The sequence below is a fragment of the Triticum dicoccoides genome, chromosome 1B, assembly GCF_002162155.2.
Source record: "Triticum dicoccoides isolate Atlit2015 ecotype Zavitan chromosome 1B, WEW_v2.0, whole genome shotgun sequence".
NCBI lineage: Eukaryota > Viridiplantae > Streptophyta > Magnoliopsida > Poales > Poaceae > Triticum > Triticum dicoccoides.
The window spans coordinates 187,886,378-187,892,592 of NC_041381.1; the positions used below are offsets into that span (position 1 = coordinate 187,886,378).

Consider the following 6,215-nt stretch of genomic DNA (forward strand, 5'->3'; position numbering starts at 1 on the left):
TAGAGGCGCAGCTTGGGGCCGAGGACCTTGCCGGCGTGGGTGACGGGTCCGCGCGCTCGCGCTGGAGCTCGCCCTCGCCCCTCTCCCGTCCGTCGCCTCGCTGCACCTACCTCTCTCTCCCTCTCATCTGCTCGAGCGCCGCCGCCGTCGCCCTTTACCTGTAGGTCGGCTCCCCTCCAGGAAAGGAGGAGAGGAAGAGGAGGAGGAGGTCGCCCCGGCTGCACCTCGAGCGTCGGAGAAGAGGCCCGGAAGAGAAGGCGGCGGCGCGGGAGGCCCTGAGGCGGAGGGTCGTGGAGCAGGGGAGGCCGGACGGCGTGGAGAGGGAAGAAGAATGGCGTGGGGCTCGAGGACGGAGTGGATTGGGCCTGGGGCGCTAGGTTTACGGGAGAGGGTTCGTCCTGGCTCTCCTCGCCCCTCCCTTTACTCAGTACACTGAGACGTGGGCTCAGACGGCGACCGGGACCACCTAACGCAGTAGGGTAGAAATCGCACGAGTAAACCAGCGGAAACCCATCTCCTGTCGTCGCCCGTAGCCAATCAAAAACAGCTCACGCTCTGCCAATCTTCACATAGCGTCCAGAGAAACCCAGCCTCTGGTCGCTGGCCCCCCACGGGCTCAGGACCTTACCCGTCATCCTCTGCTGAAGTCGCCAAGAACGTGAAAAAGAATGGACGGCTGACCAGACGCCAGCAGCCAAAATAAACACTGTTGCTACGCGAGTAACTCGATCCTGCTGTTAAAAACGTCTTGCGCGCTCGATGCCTCCGGTTATGCGGGTTGCCTAGCCTCGTTTATATGTTCAATTAAACAAGCAAACATATTCATTGCTAAGTACACCCAGCTTAACCTACACATAATAACACCGACGAATTACAGCCTTATGATCAGACTCACTTAATTAAATCTAACCATCGAACTAAAACTAACCCTCACCAAAAGTGCCTTTAGCAATTTTAACTGGCGGACGAAAACTCTGCCACCGGAGGAAAATTTCCACCCCTAGCGTCCGCGTCCCGTCAAAAGGAAAGAAAACGCAGAAGAAATCTCAGGCGCCCTTCGCGTCCGCGTCCCGTCGAAAGGAAAGAAAACGCAAAAGAAATCTCACGCCGGCGCTGCGCCGCCACTGCCGCCGCCGTTTGCTCCAGATATCCTGCTTGCATCGCCGTCGTTCCTGCCTAGCCTCGTTTATATGTTCAATTAAACAAGCAAACATATTCATTGCTAAGTACACCCAGCTTAACCTACACATAATAACACCGGCGAATTACAGCCTTATGATCAGACTCACTTAATTAAATCTAACCATCGAACTAAAACTAACCCTCACCAAAAGTGCCTTTAGCAATTTTAACTGGCGGACGAAAACTCTGCCACCGGAGGAAAATTTCCACCCCTAGCGTCCGCGTCCCTTCAAAAGGAAAGAAAACGCAGAAGAAATCTCAGGCGCCCTTCGCGTCCGCGTCCCGTCGAAAGGAAAGAAAACGCAAAAGAAATCTCACGCCGGCGCTGCGCCGCCACTGCCGCCGCCGTTTGCTCCAGATATCCTGCTTGCATCGCCGTCGTTCCTGGCGCTGCCGCCACGCGTGCCCGTGCCGAGGTCACTTAACCAGGGTTTGCTGAGCAGAGAGATCGAAGGCAAAGGAGCCGCCGCCGTGAAGGAAGATCTCCTCCACCCAGCCCGCTGGCACCGTCGCCTTTGGGTTCAGATCAAACCGCACGGCTTCGGTGATGGCCGCCTCTGCTCCCCAATTGTGCCGGCCTCTTCTAGGCGGCTACACCACTCCGTCCTCTGCCAGGTCGCCGCCGCCAGGGACGTGGACGCACGCGGGGCGGTCGGCAGCCAGTGAATGTCTGAACGATGACGCGCGTGCGAGTGTGCGGCGCGGTGCACGGATCACCTCGCTGCCGCTACCGAGTTACCTGCTCCCAGCGATGCCCTCTTGTCTCATCCGTACAGGTCTGCCCCCTGACATCTCTTTCCCTCTCAATCTCTTCGTCTTTTGTTTGTTTTCTCAAACTCACATAGATCAGAAAGCTCTTGATCCACCATAATGCTGAATCATGTGCGTTAGGTTATCCAGTCAGGTTTCTTTCCTTTTATCAACTACTCACTACTGAAGAACATAAGACAGAGGAACATATATTCTTCATTACTGCTCACTCCTGCAGTACTGACAAGCATTTCATAAGACAGATAATGTGTTTCCTATAAATCGTACATCTATGTGGATTGAACATACCATCATGAACTACATAAACAAGGAAGCGTCGAGACCTTCAACTAACTTCAGTAAATACATAGCAACAGTCCAGTATCCCCGGGCATCAATGACATGTGTTCTTTTGTACTGCTCTCTCTTGATTGTCGCTTGTCCAGGTTGCCACCAGGAAGAGGTGTGATGGCGGCCAAGAAGAGAACAATGGGACACTGAAGTCCCTTGGATGTCCGTGTTTATCACAGGAGCTCTCTCTTTTTCATCTTTCTTTTCCTCTACTTTATCCTAGATCGGTGATTACTAATTTCCATGTCTACTGGGAGGAATAAAGTTGGCAGGTGAACCTTTGCAACTATGTCAATCACTTCTTTGTTTAAACTCATAATATCATCCCTTTTAAGCTATTAAATCATAAGACATAGTTTTGCTGTTGACTTTTTCTTATTCCCACTTTATTGCTTCACATAGACTACTTGGGGCTTATTTGAAATAACCTGCTCTGATAGTGCAGGAAATCATCATAAATGAAAATAAAAGATTTCATAAGAAGGCATACCATGATTTGGTGGAGAAGACGAAGGCTTTGTGTGGAAAATTAGGTTTGAAACTCAATTAGATTCTAAAGTACTCTTTTGGCTACTACTGCTCTATCCTTCAAACTTCTTTCCTAAAAAATTGAAAGATAAATACAATAATGTTGCATCTCTGCAGATAATACAAAATAAGTATTGTTCAGGGCCCAAATTCTTGACTGAACTTATGGTCAGTTTCAAATGTTAGTTCACGATACACTTGCCAAGGATAAGTAACAACTTATTTGAGCAAATTGGAAACACATTCGGATCAGGAGCAATAGAAATTCTTAAGGGCATTGGGATATTGAACTGCATGTACTTATGCGTGTGTTGTTTTCAACTCAACCTTGCTCTTCCTGATTTTGTAACCGTTGACACACACTGCACACTCATAGGATCATGGCATTCTCACGGTAAAAGACCAAAAAGTTGTGTAGAAATGTCTTCGGGTGATAACGCATATTTGTTCACTGTTCATGTCGATCCATCCTATTATTTTATCCCCGTATGCATACTACTCATCTCCTCTTAATACCAATTTTCTTAATTTGTTCCGACTTTTTGTTTGCTATATGCAGCTAGCTTTGGCAGGTTTGTTAGGCTAATATAAGGTAGGGAGCTTTGCTACATGATAATACACAGATGATATATACTGGAGGATATTTTGCAATTAGCAAGGTACTTTGTTTACGAGCTGATTGTCAACTTTGTTAAAAAGATACATGGTTGTTGTATCCTATCCGACAATATAAAACTTTTGTCATGATATTTCCTTGTGCAGTTTCAAGGTCACATGGATGCTGATGGCTCTTAGGTGTATGTGATATTTGTTGCTGGGTATTGTTGCAGTTCTTCCTGTTATGTCAATGTATATTGCTTCAGTTTCCATATTGAGATTGATATGGAACTGTCTCATCTTCCAGCGTGAACATTATATATTTTCTCAATTATTAGTCTCAAAATACTACTTTTCATACTTTTCTACATCTGAAGTATTTATGACTATCATGCTGAAAAATATTTTCTTGCTCCTCTCGATTGACTAAATAAACAAGAACACTGAATTATTGATCTTATCTTGGACTATTATTTGTATTTAAATTTTTAAATCTTCTACGGACTCTCACAAGAATCAAGTGTGGTAGACAGTTCCTGGTTTCAGGATCCTTATTCATATTCGTTAGAGTTTGTACACTTGGGTTTTGTGAAAGCTAAATATTTCTCCTATGAGTTTCAGCATGAATAAAAGTGAATTGCCATGTCGATAGATGCGAGCCACAAGGCGCCCGCTGCCTCTCAGGCTAGCCGCTGATGATGTGTACGCTGCCAAAATCCGCAGCCTGAGACCTCCCCATCACGTCCCGTGGGCATGACCACATGAGGTTCAATGTCCATCATGTCACACAGGCGTCATCACACCACCGTTAACCTGGTCCCTTCAATGCGTGACTGGTCCCACTCGACAGGAGTTGCTGCGGCTCAACACCTCGGGACGCCGCTGTCTCCTTCCTCTCCTCTTCTGCAAACTGGTCACCAACCCCTAGGCGGTGATTCATTTTTAGGAATTACAGTGTTGTTAATAGTCGATAGATCAAAAGTACATAAGGCATCCTAAATATTCCGTCCTTTCTATCAAGCAACTGTTTAAATAATGATTCCCGATGAATGTTGCATGATGTTGAGACAGATTATTTGCTCCATTTATCGATGCCTAGATGATTTCTGCTTCTCTACTAAAGTTGCATGGCATCACTAAAGGTTATGCCTTTGGAATGATATATGAAAACAAGGGCTTGACAAAGATTTTGATGTTTTACTTGGTGCTCCACCACTAATGAGCTTCTAATGTTTTTGTGTAAATTTATGTCAGTTGAACCACTCATTGCATGTGCAATATTATTATTTTGATAATTATTTGATGACAATCAAGACGTGCCTTGCACGTGCATACTTACTATATTACTAACAATAGATGTAGATCTTGAGTAGATAGAAACATTAAATAGTGATTGTAACCAAGTACTTGAACATGTTATTCAAGATTCATAGAATAAAAAGGGTACCAATGGTTTGAAACATGAACGCAATACCTTTTCTTGTGTGAAAAATCAACTTCTTGTATACGATAATTCATTTTAAATATTTTTTGCTGCTATCAGATTATCCTTTTACATATGAATTTTCACATATAATTGTCATGTTAGTCTAGACGTGCATTGCACATGCACACTTACTAGTAGCTCCAAAAAAGTTCGACTACGCTGGGAATCAATCCAGTGATCTCATGCTGCCAACGACAAGCCGCAACCAGCTGAGCTAGCAAGATTTTCTTATTATAGGCGACAACGCCAACCTATAAGAACCAATAGGCATCGCAGATCCGAAATAATTTTGGAATTTTGAAAGCAGTTTTTTTTCTAAAACTGAGTGTTTTGTGAAACGCAAACACTGTTCAAATTTGCGAATTGTTTTACAAAATTGAAACACTTTCTGAAATCATGAACGTTTTTTTTCTGAAAACAGGAACATTTTTCGAAATTCCAAATGAAAATTGTGCAAACGCGAACATTTTCTAAACTCCCGAACAATTTTAAGAAATTTTTGAACAATTTTCAAAAAGGGAACATATTTTTAACACAAAAAATTAAAACATGAACAGTTCTGAAAAGTTGTGAAAATTTTAGCAGAAACATTCCGAACATTTTTTGTATTTATGAAGAAAAATTGGAAACGCAATCTTTCTTGAATATTGATCGATATTTAGAAGCAAGAATCTTTCTTGAAATTTCTCAACATTTTTCAAAATAAAATAACGTTGAAAAATATATTAAAAAAAAGTACACGAACAATTTTTAAAAGTGTGAACATTTTTCAAGTTTACGAACAAAATTTGAAAACACAACCATTTTTGAAATTTGATCATTTTTATAAAAACTCGAACATTTTTTTATGTAAGTACATTTTTGAAAGATGCGAACAAAATTTGAATTTTCTGAACTTTGATGAATTTCTGAATTTTACTAAACTGGAACATTTTATGAAAAAACAATTTTTTTTTTGGAAAAGCCAAACATGTTTTGAATTTTCGAACATTTTTTGAACAAGAAAATGAAAATGAAATAAAATAAAATAGGAATGAAAATAAAAAAGGAATCTGAAAAAACATAAAAAGGAAAGAAAAAAGACATAGGAAAAAACAAAAATGAAAAAGGAAAAGAAAGAAAACATGGTTCTGGATCTTCTAGAAGGTTCACAAAACCAAAATAAACCGGCTGAAAACCCGTGGAACATTCCCAAAACCGGAAATAGAAAGGTTTGCGTGCAGTCACGAAATGGGCCGGCCCTAATCACTCGATGTCATCTTTGCCTGTGCGTTGCGGCGACAATTTGCTACAACGTGCGGCAAATAGGAAATCCCATTTA

At 42.6% G+C, this 6,215-nt stretch overlaps 1 long non-coding RNA gene across 1 annotated transcript; it reads left to right on the forward strand.

Moving 5' to 3' along the window:
• Window positions 1-1,460: 1,460 nt before the first annotated feature.
• LOC119303593 lies at window positions 1,461-3,630 on the forward strand. The gene is made up of 4 exons (XR_005147952.1): window positions 1,461-1,958; window positions 2,379-2,816; window positions 3,371-3,470; window positions 3,574-3,630. It is a non-coding gene; the product is annotated as an uncharacterized LOC119303593 (long non-coding RNA).
• Window positions 3,631-6,215: the final 2,585 nt, after the last annotated feature.